This window comes from Anas platyrhynchos, chromosome 3, assembly GCF_047663525.1.
Source record: "Anas platyrhynchos isolate ZD024472 breed Pekin duck chromosome 3, IASCAAS_PekinDuck_T2T, whole genome shotgun sequence".
In the NCBI taxonomy this organism is placed as follows: Eukaryota; Metazoa; Chordata; class Aves; order Anseriformes; family Anatidae; genus Anas; species Anas platyrhynchos.
Window position 1 is genome coordinate 61,382,264 of NC_092589.1, and position 17,878 is coordinate 61,400,141.

Genomic DNA, 17,878 nt, shown 5'->3' on the forward strand with positions numbered 1-17,878 from the left:
GTCCAAGTTTTGTCTTCTGGCATTATAGCCAGAATATCGGCCGGACATTGATATTAACAGGTAACTTTGGTGACTTCTGTGTTGTTATGGGCAGGTGAAGTTGGAGATCTTACTGAAAAAACTCATGAACTGATATTTTTCGATTTTATTTTGAGGGACAATTCCAAAGAAAGCTTGGAGGAAAAAAACATTCTGAAGTTTAATGGTGATGTCCAATATATTTTCACTAGCCAAGAAGAAACCCTGAGGTTTTACTTCCACTTATCATGCATGAAAATCAGTTGGCTATGCCCATATGGCTCAGAAGAATTTTTTCCCCCAACTTCTATTGACTTTGCTAATTATTCAGTAACAGCAGTTCTCAAATGCCTGCTAAGCCTATTGTACTTAGTGATACTCAGGTACTGCATGTATTCAGTCTGAGACAAGGAGAGTATGTTCTTTACTGAGTGGAAATGTACGAAATCTGACATGACTGATGATAGATCTTAAATCATGGAAAGTAATGAGAATTTAAGACTTCCGTGTTTTGGGTAAGAAAAATGTATACACAGACTTTAAGAGAAGTTACTGAATCTTGACATAAGGTACTGTGTGGGTTTTAGAAAGGAAGTGGCTTATTTCAGGGAAAAATGTGTCATCAGCAGTGAAAAGCTTTTTAAAATCCTTTGAGATACCTCTTTGAGCTTCTCCTTATATATATTGCACACCTACACTGGAAAAAGTGACACTCCAGGCCTTTTCTGAGTTTTCTTTTACTGTCCTTTAACACTAACATGGTTTACCTTTTTCAGACAAAGTATACATCAATGTAGAGTTGATCATTTTCACAGTTGACTACATCACATATAAAAGTTGGATATTTTGGTTGGAAACTTAGAGTGCTTAGACTAAAAATGGTTGCATTCTTTTTAGAAATTCAGGATTCCAGAAGGACCAGAGATATTGGGGAAACAGTAGCTCTACTTGTTCTTATAGTGGCCTTCTATGTCAGACCTTTCAGATTATGGTAAAGATCAACCACCATTTGCTTTTTCTGTGTCTGTAGAAGGTAAAGTGAAAAATGTACAAAAATCTCAGATGTGATTGCTGGAGAGCAAGGAAGGTATGGTTGGAGTCACAGTTTTTAAAAATCTTGCTAATTGGAAGTCTGCAAGGTAATACTCTTCACCTCCTATTTTGGTAAAACATACATTTTTCTGTCATGTTTATGACAAATTCTTATGTATGTGAATTTTCTCCGTTAACATGTGAGAACTATATATATCTGTAGATTCATTGATACTGTTGAAGGGCAGTTTTCTTCCCTTAAGAAGATTATTGGAAAGTCAATAGAGCAGTGGGTGCAGGAAGTTGAAGTTCTTTCTTTCCTTGTGTTTCTTTTTAGTCTGGGTGGACCGTGTTTCTAAAGTTATTTAGTAAACACTTTTAGATAGTATTGAATGTCCATTATCAGTATGTCAAGGTTTTAAATACTTGGTTTATATAGCATCGCACTGTCATATTTGGATAAATATGGTGCTGCAAGCACCAGTCAGTCTAATGCTGCTTCAACATGAGCATTCTGAATAATCAAAATCATTAAAATAGGAAGCAGGCTGGTAGGAGGAATTCATACTATAATGGTTAAAAGATGTAAAAAGTTAGAAAAGAAATAAAAAGTTATTTTCGTCATAGGATTCCGAAGTTCTGAAAAATGGTTGTAGAATTATGTACAACTCATGTGAAAACTATACGGTAAATAAAGAACCTCATCTTGGAAAACATAACTTAAGGAAGTAGTCTTTCTGAAATTAAGACTACAGAGATGTCTCATGCAAGGACTAGTTTATTATTTTATACGTTTTTATTAGGTCATTGATCAGATTTTTTGCATTGTCTGTGAGAAAAGTTTTTTTTTCTAATGTATTGGATTGACAATTGGAGTTCTTCAATAACAGTGAGTGTTCAGCTTTACCATTCCCAACCAACACTTACCCCACAGCAGGAAACAAAATTCAGGGACACTTGCTTTAAGGAGCTATTCATTTGAAGGCAGTTTAATTAGATTATTTATATTTTATTCCTCTGTTTTCTGAGGTAGAATACTGTTCTTTCCAGAGACAATCCACTTTTTGCACAATGTATCATTTAACAATTCTATGGATAAATGACTGCTGCTGTAGTGCTGTTGCATTATCAATTTGGAAGTTGTAACTTGCCTGAAGTTTGCATTTGAGTACTCAAAACAAGGCTGTTGACAACACTTGGACAGTGGTATTTCACAGGTGTACAACAATACATTTCAGCTCTAGAAAGTGGTTAACCTAAACATTAGAAGTATTGGTGTATCAAATTCAAAATTGTGGAAACAAATGAAGCAGTTTAAAATATAATCAGTTACCAAGAAAAAGGAGCTTGAATTCTAATAGGAAGAACATGTAAAAATTCAGAAATGAAATTAAAAGGCAAAAAAAAAAAATATCCCTCAAAGATGTTAAAATACAAGCATAAAATACAACATTGCATTGCAATGTATGTTTTACACTAGATATCTTTCCCTGCAAAAGCTATTGTTTCTCCCCTGTAAAATTTACGTTATCAATACCTGCTGTATCTCTCTGCTGTCTTCTGGATATGTTTCTGCAGTATTATAGATTTGTTCATTCTGTGTATTGTTACAAAACTTGTTAGTCAAACTCTACTGTATTATGGCATCAACAGAAATTCTGCCCACTCACTACTTGTGTGCCTCTGGTTTTACACAAAGTGTTTTGGCCTTGGGTGTTAAAATATTACCCCTTCTTAATCATCTTTCTTGTGTATACTTTCATGATTTCATGATGTCTGACACATTTCAGTGTTCAGAGTAGACACTTACAAATGCTTTCAGTCCTTAGGTTCTTCTCTCCCTACCCGTGACATTTAAAATTTGCAGTCAGAATCTCTGGTAGAAATTTATGCTTAAAAAGCCTTAAGCTTGGAAAATTAGGGTTGTTGGTAACTTTCATATGAAAGATACCTGTGTGTGCAGAACATGCGATGCCCAGTTGACAGAGACTGGGAAGAGCTGTGACTCGTTGCTTCAGTTCTTCCATATTTTTACTGCATTTAAAAACTCATATTAAATGGAAATTTTATATCTAATTAATTCCAGAATATGAGTTGAAGTTGTTTTGGGTACTCCTTGTTTGAGTCCTTGTTAACCCCTTTTTGTGGTTTTAGAATCACATTTTCCTATTTTTCAAGTTTTCCTTTTCCTTATTGCTGACCTACGTAAACAGGAAAATGACTAACTTTGCTTGTCAACTAGGCAAGATGGTGAAACTGAGTATAAGCAAAGCGCTACTGCACATGTAAGTTTAAAAAAAAAAAAAAAGTATTGCCACTTTTTAAGTAAACGTTATTCAAGACAAAAACATGATTTTAATTGTATGATTTAAATGCTATTTTTCTGGCAATATACATATGCTAAGAAATACTGTGAGGTAGGGGTGGCTATCTGTATGTATGCAGTTACTACTACAAGCGTGAAGTGTTTTAACTCCACTTTTACTGCAACATGGAAGAAGAAAACATTGAAAAAATGAACTTCAGTCCACACAGGTTCCTCTCGGAAGTCCAGGTAAAGTGAAACGCACTTCTTCAGGCTGGCAAGTGAACTCTCCTCTTCCCGATATTCATCTGCATCTGATAAAGTTTACAGAATTTATTTGAAACTCTATATTGTGTCCTACTATATTCAGGTTTTATACTAGACTTGGATACACAGCTTTTTTATAAATCATCTTGCATCTCTGAATGTTTTCAGCAATGAAGAATGGAGCCCCCAGTGCTGTTTCATGTCACTTTTATATTCAGGGTGTCTTTTCCACATAACGGGTCTCCCTTATTCAGAGTATGGTAACATTCAGTCTCTAGTCTTTTTCTAGTCTGAATTAATCAATTCATCTTTGATAACTCTGGAATCCTGATCTTAGGCTTGGGGCAGAGGAGTTCATTGGAAACTGTGGAATAGTTAGAAGTAGTTATCAGAGGAATAATGTATGTAAATTAACACAAATGTAATATAAATAGGTAATGCAGATAATGTAAAACGGGCTTCAGTTATAAAGGGAAAAGTTTATGTAGATGAATTAATTATGCCAAAGAGTAGGGCAAATTTTATAAACTTTTCCTAAATTCTAACGCAAAACATTTTTTTAAATGTTATCTTTTGCTTCTTAAATGTATGCTACTATGTGTATATATATACACATATATATAATATATATATATATTAAAAAAAAAAGTAGGTTACATTTTGCCTTGCTTACTTCTACCTTCTTACCTTAGCATGACCAGGGTCTTCTCGCAACAGTTTCCCTGATAAATACAATTACTGCCGAATACTAGGATATTGTATCAGTTAGTGAAAGCCCTACTGTCAACTTAATCAACTAATTTATGTTAGGTTCACTAAATTCCTAATAATATCCGCTGTTACTGGCAGCATACATAATGTGTTCCCTACAGAATAATGTCTTGTGTATAATCTGTTTTTGCAACATGTTTGCACAAACAACATGGTGCGTAGTGGTGGTCCAGGAAAACTGCCTTTTTAGCTTTCCGGATAGCTTAAGATTTGTCTCTAAAGTTGTACTAATAGATGTTTATATAATAATTGACTGCAGATGAATTCACTATACTTGATCAGCCTACTGCACTGATGGAGCTTGTGTTTGTTTTGCAAGTTAGATTCAGAGATCTTTAGCAGTTTCACACCTAGGTTTCAAAGATCCTTTGTCTGTAAATGTGTTGCCACTAACACATTTAAATAACAAAGAACAGTAAAGCTTTTATTTTTCAACATGCTTTGTATTTTGAATAGCCATTGCTTCCTCTGCAATTTTCCTTTTTCCCTTCCTAAGGTTAGACCAGATGATCTTAGAGGTCTTTTCCGACCTAAATGATTCTATGATTTAAATGCAGTCATGAACAGGGCAACATAGCAGAGTGGCAAACCAATTGTGTTTATTTTGGAAATGAGCAGGGTGTCTTAAATTAGAATTAAAGGAAATGGCAAAAGCAGATGCTGAAGCCCGTTGATCTGACAGATGAGACAACAGAAAAATAACAGTAACTGGAAGAAAATAACTTGGCAGTAAAGTATGCCTCAGTAGTTTCAGACTGCTTTATCTAATCATTTCCTTCTCAATCCATGCATGGAGAATGTGGTTGTCCTTCCCTAGGAATGTGTTTAGTAATGTCTGCATTTCTATGTTAGACAGTTGATGTTGATCTATTGAACTTTAATCTGTGTAGCACTGAGGACAAAATCGAGATTTTATTTTTTTGTTTTCAAATGACAGAAGTTGCTAGGGTTTAGGAGGTACATAAGTTTGAAAAAAAAGAAAAGTCCTTTACAGCACAGGAGTATCTGGAAAATGTACCACCAGAGAGCTCCTAGAGGTGATGTAACTACTTATATCAAAAGAGTTGTGTCAAGAGCTTTGAATTGTAGTAGTAAGATATAATTATACTAGCAAATTGGCATTTTTATTCTGACCAGTTAAAGGCTTGTCCAGTGGAGAGTTGTGAACATGTGGAATAATATCTTATCCCCCACTGATTTGGATGTCCTACTGAAAACTGGTAGATTGGTTTGACAAGACCCTTAAAGGTTTAATTGATGTTGAATGTCTTCGAGTACTTAAAACTGCCCATCTAAATAGAAAACATTTTAAAATCTAATTTCTTTTTAATTATTCTATGTCAGATTGTATATAAGAAAATCTGTTAAAAATTAAGTATGGTTAATGAAATTTCTATAGAAGAAATATAATGCTGCAGTATTTTTTTTTAAAGCTACTTAAATTAATATCTTAGTTGAGGAATAATGGCATAACCCTCCCTCCCCCTGTAATCTAAAATTGTCATATAGTAAAGGAGTGGAAGAGCAGGTATTTGATCAATATCAGACTCTTACTGGGATTGAAAAAGAAAAAACAACACCTTGTTAATTACTTCGCTTGGTTTTGATAAGCGTGTGTTTTGCTTCATTATTTTACATTTAGTTCTAGTAAAACAAGTACTATAAAAGGTGTATGTTCACTCAGCAAATTTCATTTGAACAGATTTTGTGTGAAATGTTTAACTTTACCTAATTTGCATGTGCAAAGGAGAACAATGCATTTTTAATGTCTTTTGTTTCCCACTTGTCCTTTCTTAACAGTTATTCTTTGTTACATTAAGAATGATTAAAAAAAAATTGAACCTGCTTAAGATTTTACTCTTCAAAATAATTGCTTTATTTATAAATTGACTTTTAAATGTGTGTATTAAACAGACACACGGCTTTTTGAGATCATTCAGTATATCATTTACCTCTTTACAAGGTTATACATTTCCAGTATCTTCTTAGGTTTTGGATATTAAGAGAGTGGTTGGAATTGCAAAAGAGGCGGGATTTTCAAGTTACAGTTCCACCTTTGAGCTATGGTGTTTTACAAAACCCTGTAAAATATATCTGAAGTACTTCTACTCTGTCCTTGTTCTTCCATAATTGGTAGCTTTTCAATTGTGGACTGGGAGTTATTTTCTGGCTTGAGATCATCAGCTGTGAGGAACCTTTTGCATCGTTCCATCAGCTGTATGATTAAGGGATGACCTTTTTAGTCCCATTTCTGTTGGCAGATACCATTGTTACCATCTCTAGCTTTACCTTTAATGAAATTGTAATGAATATTGTCATTTCTTTTCATCTTCTTTATAGGTAAAACTTTCAAAATTGTAGTCAGTTGCTGACTTTTTGTAAAATGGGTAAGTAGAGAACATCCATCTTCTGCCATTTAAAAGAAAAAACAAACCAGAAGGGGGCGTTCCTGAGGATTTACTATTGAATTAGCATAACATTGCAAGCAGAAATGCAGAATTTCAGTTAGTGAGTTTGTCTCCCTTGTACTCATGCAATTCCTACTAGTGTGATTAAATACATTTGTTTCAATTTGCTGTAAGCTGTGTGTATATTTGTGTGTATATATAGTTTTCAGTAATTGATGTACTGCTTGACCATATCTTTATTTTTTTAAATTGTACTTAATCTGTTGAACATTTTTTTTTAATAATGTCTTATGTTGCTAAACTGCTTTTTTCAGTAGCTGATGAATTCTCGACTATATGATTAAGTTATTCTTTTGGTCCCTTGAAGCCACACATCTTTCACTCTGAAATAAGGTTAATGTGCCCTGTGCTATGACATTGCAATCTCTACTGTGATCCCTTAAACCACAGAGTGGCACCAGTAAACGTATTTTTTCTTATACAGGGCTGACTTAGCAGAGAAATAGAAAAGTGAATGTGTGAAGTTTTATTTATTTTAATATACATATATGTGTATAAAAGTAAATTTGCCTGACTTTTAAGAAAGCAGTGATTAATTTTCACATATAGGTTATCTCTCTGACCCAGACAGGGTCTAGTGTGGTTGTAATGTTACCAGCAGAATGGGAGAGTTGCAGATTCAGAGAACCTAAATTAAATAAGGTTTTAGCTAATCTTACCTTGGAAGTTCTCACTGCACTAATAGTTGACAGTCTGGAACTCAAGCTGAAAATACTTGCAGCTTCAACATGCTGAATTGTGCAGGATTACTAAATACATTTTTTTTTTCTTCTGCAACTTTAAAAGGATACATCATTAAGTTTCTGGAAAAAGTATGGAACAGTTGTGGAAGAGCCGAACATACTTAACATGATGCCACTTTCTGTGTGCTATCGGTTTGCCAGTATAGTTTTCTTGTATATTATTTTCCATATTTTTAACTTCTTGCTGAGGATTTTAATTTCTTGCTGAGGATATTTTGGTGCATAAATAATAGTTGCGGGTTGGGAAAGCTTCCTCTTGTAAGATGACTTGCATTCCTGTAATACAATCAGTGGGAATGTACTTGTGTAGATCTAGTCTGTGTGTGTGTAAAAGGTGTGATGTGTCTGAATTACCTTGAGGATGTGCAGGCAAATAGCACCATCCTCTGGCATTATAATATTGGTTAAGAATTAAACTTGAAATTACTGTCTGTTACTTTTGGAAATTGAATTCTAATTGTAATAGAATGTACATATTGTACTTTCAGTTTTACATACTCATTTTGGGTCAAGCTTTTAACAGAAATTCTGTTAATTTGCATGGGCTGTGTGTATTCTGTCCAATTAAGTGAGCAGCAATGGATGTATCTTTTCAGGGTTATCCTGCACATTGTGCTGACTCTGCTCTTTGTATGACCATTTATGGTAGGAAGTTGCACTTCAGAAATACTGGACTGAGCTTTTTCTAAATCTGTGAGAGACAAATCACAGTCATTTAAGAAAAATTCGTTGAATTAGAGAACACCACCAACGACTCAATGTTGTCTTTGTGTGGGAGAGTAAAGATGCGTGGTACAGAACAACTGTAAATGTCTAACACAATATTTTTACAGCAAATTGTAACTTTGATTGCAGATTGAGAAGGAACATTATTGGCATTGCTAGAGAGTAGAGCAAAGAAATACACCTCCCACAAATAAGGTTTCGGTAGTTACAGGATGAGTTGTACTGTGTCACGATTACATGAAGGATTGGATTTTAGTCCATTTAACTATAAGCAATAGGCATGAGAAATACCTCAAGGACATTCTCATCAAGAACTTGACGGATGAGAAAGTCACTGTTTTGACAGTTGTGGATTTGTATTGGACCTTTAAATGTTTGTGTCAGAAACATCAAAAGGAGACAGCGGATACTTGTGTAATCTCTAGAAGATGACTGGCACTCCCCCCCCAGCCCCTCCAGGTCTGCCTTTTTGTACCATAGACCTCTGTTCCTTTTACGCTGGAGGTGTGATGGCTTAACGAAACTGGAAATCTTGAAATGAGAGTTTTACTCCAGCAATAGTGCCTTTCTTTCCTCATTAGTAGATAAACTGTGAATGTAAACCTGACTAATTGTCCGTGTCTGTGGAAAGACCATACCAATGACCTGTATACAGAGCTGAACTATGGGTTCTGTTGTTGAAGTATATGACTTGAAACATCACTTCTTTGAGGTGGGTGCTGGTTAGAATGCCATATTAAGCATCCAGAAATTGGGAGAGAACGGTTTAATTTACTAAGATACTGAATGTTTACAGTTGTGAGAAATTTTATATGTAAAATATACTACTCAGAGACATCGTTTTTTTCTGGGACATCAGGAATTCCAAATTACTTTCTCATGTTGGGTAAAGACAGTGTGATTAAAAAAATGCACTAAAGTGGTGAAAATAAATTTCCTTGAGGAGCTTGCAGGTATAGTAACAATGGAAAAAAAAAAAAAAAACACATGAAAGGAACATGGAAAAATGAACAATTTGGCATTTTAGAGGACAGATTGGAAAAGAAAATATTCCCAACTCATTAAATGAAGTCAAAGGACTCATTGCAATAAAGGATCAGAGAAAAAAAGTTTTAATTGGTAATATTCATTTTGTAATATTTAAGTATTCAAATACATACAATTAGAAGCCCTGATTGGTAAGAAGTTCCATCAGGAGGTATTTATTTCTAGTAAGAAGAACTAGAGTATGTATCAGTAACTGACTGCTGTTTCTGCATCATTTGTATTCAGTTGGAGAGTAAGTGTCAGTGGCAAGGGACTGGTGGGACTACAGCAATTTTGGCTAAGTTCCAGACAGAGAAGAAAATGTATTGTTGCCTAGGTATAACACAGTCCACCCCATCTACTTCAGCTTGATCTAATTTCAGTGCATGCATCTTTCTCACTTTCTCATTCTCAAATTTATTTAGTCATGGTCAAAGTTTTTCATTTGACTCCTATTTCTGCCTTAAACATTCACGTCACTCTGAGTTTTTCATTGCATTTCCATTTTTTACACTTCATTTTTCCAGTCTCTGTAGCTAGCCATCCCCACTCTCCCTATCTATTTTCCAGTCACTGACCTTGATTTTTTTCCTCACATTCACTTTTTTTTTCTGCCCATTGCTTGTATTGCTTTTCGGTGTTGATCCTCTTCTCGGTTGTTCATGCTTAGCTTCTGTATGTGATTTGTCCCTGAGTATGTGTCCTCTTGCTTTTTCCTTAAACACGTTTTTTCCACAGTTTAAGTCATTAACACTGTCAATTTTTATTTTTTTTCAGCTCTCACCTGCTTTGTGTTATTGATTTCTTGTAATTCTTGATAATATGCTTGCCTTTCTACTTGCCAGTGATCACTTTGCCATTGGCTTTTTCTCTTGCCCTCCAGTTGGGTTTAATTTTTTCTGATTACCCCAGGCAGGTTCATGCCTTTGGTTTACTGATGTGGTAGGAAACCCCAGGGAACACAGGAGAGGTTGGATTTGCTCTCAGGTGTCAGGACTTAGTCCAGCCTGGCCAAAAATAGCCAGAGCAGTTATATATTTAATGTTGAAGTATTTGGCTGATTTAGTTGTTAAAATTTAGGCCATGTGAGCATGTGCAAACTGTTTTCTAAGGCCAAGAAAAAAAAAAAAGGTATCAGCCTTGGGCAGGCACTTCACTTGAGCAGATGAGTTTTTTGGACAAAAGAGTTCAACTAGCCAAAAGTTGTAAGCATTGACAGCAAAGCCTGAACAGTGACAAGTGCCCACTAACTCTTAGCAGGTGAAGCTGGCAGCCTTTCTGCCTGTGCCCGCTGGACCTCCAGTTGTTGTAGTAAAGCAAGACATTCCTGCATCTTGGGTCATGGGGTAGTAAATTGTGGCGGTTGTGTGTTGTGGGGACTGCAGAGAATTGGCCGATGTTGGAGACACAGCAGGCTATTTTATGATACTCCCGAGCATCATCTCTTCCCCTCTGCTGTATCAAACCTTAAAACCAAAACAAAAAAAATCATGTAGTCAGGTGTAAGTAAGCATTTTTATTTTCATAATTTTTCAGTGAAAATACCTGCTCCTAGTTTCATGAAAAAAGTTATATTCACCCTCTGAAACTTTGCAGAGAAGGTAATAGTTACAACAACAAGCCAAAGTTACCTGGAAAACCCCTGACTGTGGTTTCTATTAGGAAATAACCTTTCTTTTAAAAAGAAAAAATTAAATGTTCTTGTTTGGGGAATTGTTTTCAAGTAAGATCTTTAGAATGGCTGTGAATCAGTATTGGGGGGACGACTTAGCATATTGCCTTTTATTTTTATAGACTTTTATTACTTCTGTAAGTGATGGATGCATCACTTACTACATCAACAGTAGCATCTGTTGCAGTTTATAATAGTACAATCCCATACCTTTTCATAAAATCAGTACTTTGAGCTGATGTAGTTTAAATACAGGAGAGTAACATTTTATTTTGAATTTTCACAAGTGACATATTTATTAGAGCTAGTTGGTATTTCTTTTTTATGCAGGGTGTTTCTGTGGGTGCTGAAGTTTTTGGGATTACAGAAGGAGTAGGAGAGACTTTCCTAAATGATCTTTGTTTCCTTTCTGTATTATCCTTTATTGCTTATATATTTGCAAAAGAAAGGATTTCTGCATGTCGAACTTTAGCCACCAAACTGTTGCATGAGAAGGAACTTAAATATTGGACTATAGGGATGAGTACATGGCAAATTCTATGTAGGCAGAACGATAGCAAACTGTGAATTTGGGAAATCTGGGGTGTTTTAAGTTTGGTGGTTGTGTTATGTGGCAGTGTAGGACATGGCCGGGAGCCCTGCGTTTCTGGTGCTATTCCCAGTGCTGTGATGTGTTGATAATATTAAAACTGTGCACCACCACCACTGATGATCCAGCGTTCTCTGGGGCAAACTTAACTGTGCCAATAGATGCCCCTGTGTTTTAGAGCATTTAATGGAACTTTTGATATTTTTAAATAGTTCAGTTGGATTATACAAAAAACCACTTTCACTACTGTGCATGTCTCTAACTTGACAGGTTTTTTATATTTCCTCATATTACTGTTTTCACTGCATGCTGTGAAATTTGAAGGGAAAAAAATAAAACTATACTGTTTTTTAGTAAAATTAAAGGATAAGATCTGTTGAGTTTTATGGTGTATATGGATAGAAACAATGAGAAGCATGTTAACTGGGATATGTTATGGTCAGTATTTTGAAAAAAGATGGCTACAATGATGGTTGTGTGTGTTAAATGTTAATATAAGCACACGTACATGTGGGCAAATAGATGGTAGATGCTTCTGAGCATGAGATTATATGTGAAGAGGCTGGCATCTCTTCATTTATTGTCTCATAATCCATATTTTGAATATTTTTTGCAATTTTAGGACCTTGAATTTAGTTTTAAATTGTAACATAGCATATAGGAAGGAAATTATTGGGATATAGGCCTCAGTTACTAAATCTGTTTTTCAGACAGGACTGTGTCTTGTCTGTACTTTTATTGCTAATATACTCACCAGTTGTACTGCCAGTAAGATGTGCAAAAAAAAAAATATTTTTTAATCAGTGAGTCATGAAACACTTGGAACAAGCGCATGACATGGTAGCATAGAGCGCAAAACCAGTGCCTTGCCTTTTCTCTTTTATGCAGTTGGTGGATGTTGCTGTATAATCAGTTGACAAAGGTTTAAGTGACTTGGTTGTGGTTATATAGAAAGTCTGTAGCAGAGCATGGGATGCAAACCATATCTTGTAGATCAGAAGGCATGGTTATGTGTATATTTTTCCATGGTACTACTGATTTACACAATACCTAACCCCTTCCCACCCCGTTATTAATGCTTTTTTTTTTTTTTTTTTTTGCTTGTATTACTTTGTGTGATTTATCTAGAGTGGAAACACAGTTTAATGCAATTTATTGGGAAGTTTTGCAAAGCATAATTTCTAGTTTGAGGATGAACACTAGAGTTGAATACACGTTTTACTATACATAATGCTAGAAAAAATGTTTAAAAGTAACTTCATGCTGAAAAATCATTTTCTGATTCTAGCAATGGGTTGCTGCTGCACAGAAGGATGAAGATTGGATTATCTGTAGTATTACAATACATATTTCTTTGTCACAAAAAATGAATATAAATTTATTGGGATTCTTAGGAACATGCAGTGTTCAGCTCAGGGGGCACTTAGCTTTCAGCACAGAGGTGTCTATCAGAAATAGTAGTTCCAGTAATTTCATTGGGGGGGAAGGGAGGAGAACAAAACATACAAAAGCATACAAAAACCTGAGTGGACATTCTTGTTTGAAACCTTGTTACTTAAGATTAAAAAAACTCAGGCTGTGAGTAAAAGGTAGGGATTGCATGGATGCTGCATTTATTATGTGAATAAACAAATTTCATTTTCAGAATGACCTTCATATAAATGTAACATTTTTGAGCACCATTTAAAAATAAAGTAGATGACTGAGGGAGGGCCTACTTAAGGTAATGAATTCTGTCTATTGTCAGTAGTATCTAGGCTCCCGGCCACATTCAGAATAGGAATTGTATGCAACTTATTTCTTTAAATGCAAGTATCACCTTTGAAAGTAGAAGGATTAACATGCACCAAGTAAAAAAAAAATACCTGAAGTATGTAAATGGCTTAAAGCTTTAAAGAAAAACTGTGATCTGGCCACAATTAGTTAATACATAACTCCTTTGATGGTGCTCTCCTTTGCCAGTGCTGCCTTTAGTTGTTTGGTACATGGACTTTCTTTTGGTGGACTGTCTTTTTTCCCTGGTAAAGCTAGGTTTAGAGGTTCCTGTCCCTTGGTGCTTTAGTACTCTTCCAGTTGTAGTAATGCAGCTGTTATGAAAGATACTGAAACAGAATTGAGGAAATAAAGTTTTAAAAACCCATAAACAATGAACCAAAGCAAAATTAAAAGCGCAAAGTATTAACTGCAGATTGGATGAGTAGACCTGTATTCATTTAAAGGAATTGCCATCTGAGAAGGCATAGGCTTCAGGCATGCCTAACACCATGTTATTTTATTCCTTTTGTGTGTGTGTGTTTTTGGTTGTTTTGTTTTATTTAGAAATAATGAAAATTCTAGTTTATTTTCTCTTAAGAAGGATTCTCTGTGTAATGATAAAGTTGAGTTTAGCGTTTCAGTGCCATTGAAAACTGTATAATTTTCAATTTTTGTATACAAAAATTACATTGTATAAATTTTATAATTTAATAAAGGGAAGCCAAGTTGTGAGGACCAGTCCCTGTGCTTAGGAATTGAAAATGACGACATTGTTTCATTGTCATCTGAACTAAGACAGTGTGGTTTTAGACACAATACTAGTGTTCATTTCTCCAAATTTACCAGTATAAACACTTTTTGCTCCCCACTTCACTTGGCATCAACAATACTTAGGTGAGATGGCAGCTGTTTAGCAAACTTGTGGTGTTTTTCTGCACTTCTAATTTACCTGGGAACAGAGTAGACCAATAATCGACTAATCGACAATAGTGAAAAGTAACTCCTCCATACCTCCAGCAGAGTTAAAGACCAGTATTTACCTTCCTGTTACTTTCAAAGTAAGTAAACAAATAAAAACTGAAAAAAGCTCAAGCCTATTATATGTGATAAAGAAGCTGAAGTAATCTGTTGGCTTGTTTTTTACAGGTAATCTTTACAAACATTTTTTTACAGAGGAAGCCCAGAATTTGGGGAGTTGCTTATGGTAGAGGAAGATGGTTGACTTTATCCATGCGCTTTTGCTTTTCTATTATGAACACACACGAGATGTTCTGATGTTTCACTTGGTTCCTGTGTATATGTATCTGCCTCCTGTTTTTCAGACTGCAAATACTTTACTTTGCCATCAGGTTTTAGGGTTGTACTTTTAATTGCAGTCACAATAGTTGTCACTTTTAGTTTGAAGTTGCAGAAGGTGTCACTAGTAATATTTTTTGAGCAAATCAAAAGGATCATCAGTGGGAAGACCACAGAGCAGTCACACGGAAGGGAGAAGCAAAGAGAAGAAAGAGAAAAGATATTTGGTTGTTAAGTTGTCACACACTGCCATAGTGAGACTGGAGTAACTTCAGTGCAGGTCTTTCTGTTACATTTTGTATTGAGCTCATCCTCATTTGACAGTGAGGCAAAGTGCATCAATGCATATTCTGCTTTGCGTTACTGTTTTGAATTGTAGCTACAGTATACAGGTGCAGTGATGTCAATGTAGTCTTCAACAGCAAGTATCTGTCTGAAAACTACTTTGCTTAAAATATTAAAATACACTGGATTTTTAATCATTCTGAGTTGTGGTAACTGTCATGCTGATATATAGCCTTTGTATTTTTGTAATTTATGAATGATTCCCTCTAATTTTTGCTTTTTGTAAAGCTAAAGTGAAGCGTAGCAAGGAGGAATTGGGGATTCTTTAGTAGTTTATTAAATATGCAAAAGTCAGTATCTCTCCATTTCTTATGCACTCTTGGTGTAGGAAATATTGCTGTTTAGTTGCTTGCATTTGCACTTAAGAAGGTCCAAATTGCACAATGCATGAAGAATGTTTATCAAGACTTTCTAGGCAAGTTTATATCCTTTCCCCTCAGAGGCTGATTTCCTTGCAGCTGCTCTTTTCCTAATCGGATTGGGATTACCACTCCTATGCTTTTTTCAGGGTTTTAGCAGACCTCAATTGCTATAGGATACTCTGCTTGCTTATTCAGAAGTGTTTCTCTTAAGAATTGTATCAGCATTGTGCATTGACTTCCTTTTAGTTCCAAGGTGCAATGTAAGGATTTGCTTTTGATCTTTTAAGTGTTGAATAGTTTTTGCTTTGTCTGCTAAAGCAGATAAGCATTTATCATGCAGTTTTCTCCAATGCCCTATAGATTAGATAGTAAAGTATACTCCTTTCCTGGGCTTCTGTCCTTCGTACTGAAGCTCGTAATTATTAATCTTTAATGGCACCTGCAGTACAAAAATGAAGGTTGGTCCTTATCTCAAATGAACTGTTTGATTTTATTGTACTTGGTTATAAAAACACTGGAGTTGATGCTTCTGTCAGTAGTATTACTAATGATTCGTGTTTGCAACATGGTTGTTGCATCTGTTTGAGTGCAGCCTTTCCACAGTTATCTTCTGTGGGTTGGTTTGCCCTTATATACAATCCCGGTTTTCTTCTTCAATCCACCTATACTGATCTAAGTGGTGTTTTTTGTTTTTTGGTTTTTTTTTCATCTCTAGACAGCAACAAACTGTTTTGTGCTGTCAGTGGACAATTATTTTACTTTCTCTTGTTCTTTGTACTTTTATTTTTTAAATGTTTGTTCACCTTTTTTAGTGTTTCCTATTTTTTTCCTCTGGTTTTATTCCTTTTTCTCTAGTTTTAGATTTCTGTGATTTCATTTGTCGCATCATGTGTTTTAGTCTTCAGTTGTTTCTGCTCAACCCTGTTTTCCTAGCCATGTTAAGTGTTTCGCATATGGAACCTTCTCTCCTAACAGCATCACTTCATTGATACGACAAAATATTTCCTGAGGGTTCATAATTTAAAATGCTCACTGCAAACTGAAGAATTACATTGTCTTATGACAGAATTATGCTGTCTCAGTGATGCAGTTTTAATGAGTCGTCTGGTCTTCTAGATTTTATCTAGAGAGTGAATAGCGTAGTACTTCTGAAATGGAAGTCAAATTCTAGATTCATTAAATGTATTTCATCTCCTTGTACATTTAGTTTGGATCAGTCTCAAACACCCCGACAGTTGTACAGATCAGAGCTTAATTTCTGTATTTACAAGATAATATGTATTTTTTTTATGTTCAGTGACTTTTGATTTTAGATCAAATGTAGCAAATTTTGCAAATAAATTGCAAGTTATACACAGGGTACATGATAACAATTGTTATCTTGTTTTCTTTCAACTAATCTAAGTTCATGTTCACTATGTGTTGTGTTTTTTTTTTTTTTTTGCAATTTTGAATTCCTAGCAGCCAGACTTAAGACGCGGTATTTTCTGAGAACTGACTGTCATTCAGCTTTCAAATGACTTGTAAAACATTCATGTTTAACTGGTAGTTGAAGGTGATGTCTGCTTGGAAATTGTTAGAATTGAAGTAAGAAGAAAAGATACCAAGCTGGCAACAAAAGTAATGCCTTTTTTTTCTGTAACTCATGTGAGTAACTTCTCATTCAAAAATAGGTAAAGGTGACCTGTGTAGAAGCTTGAATGTGAAACAAAATCTTTGTTTAACTGGTAGTCCTTGTCCTTTAATGTGAGAATTTTTTATCCTGAATCGTTATGACTTGTTTGGCCGTTTTATAATATGTAATTGTTGTTAACCATCATTTGTGGTATTGCCTTTATTTCCTTGTTACTTTTTTTCTTTATTTAGTATAATTGGTATGTAACTATTAATAATACGCATACAAAGTACTTCTTCCAGAGATCTCTAGGCATTTTATAACTAAAGTAAGTATCAACAGATAAGATAAATGAAGGAGGTGATGACCAAAGTAAATAAACTAAAAAAAGTTGCACAACAGCTTTTTTGGTGTGCTATATGTTGTAGACATATCTCTGGTATGTTTCTGTACCTTCAACAGGCTTGACCACAACTTTGTATATAACCTGCAAAGCACTATGAGCATGAGGTTTTAAAGGTGTAGCTGTCATGATTTAGAGTGCAATAAAGAGTTCATCTGTATGAGTAAGACCAAATGACTCCAACAGTTCATCTTACAGTAGGAATCTAAAATAATTTAAATTAAATAAATAAAAATTAACTTGTTCTTCAAAATAAGTCCTTACTTGTTGGTGAGTATTCAGAATCAGGGTATTACTTGAAGAGTATCAGCATATTTTCAGATGCATCAGTAGGTAAAGATTATTTCAAACTTTCAGTTTAATTCTGAATTCAGGTTATTGTTTTTGCTTCTCTGTGTATATAATGTCCTTCAGAACACAAGATACAGTCATTGTCACTCATACTGTATAAAGTTGGAAGTATTTTCCCATAGAGAAGGGGAGAA

The 17,878-nt window shown here is 34.9% G+C and overlaps 1 protein-coding gene across 2 annotated transcripts in view; it reads left to right on the forward strand.

The window, feature by feature from the left end:
• The window catches only part of HBS1L (HBS1 like translational GTPase), a 60,560-nt gene that overhangs the window by 16,250 nt on the left and 26,432 nt on the right, over positions 1-17,878 (forward strand). The gene's annotated exons all lie outside the window — the stretch shown is intronic.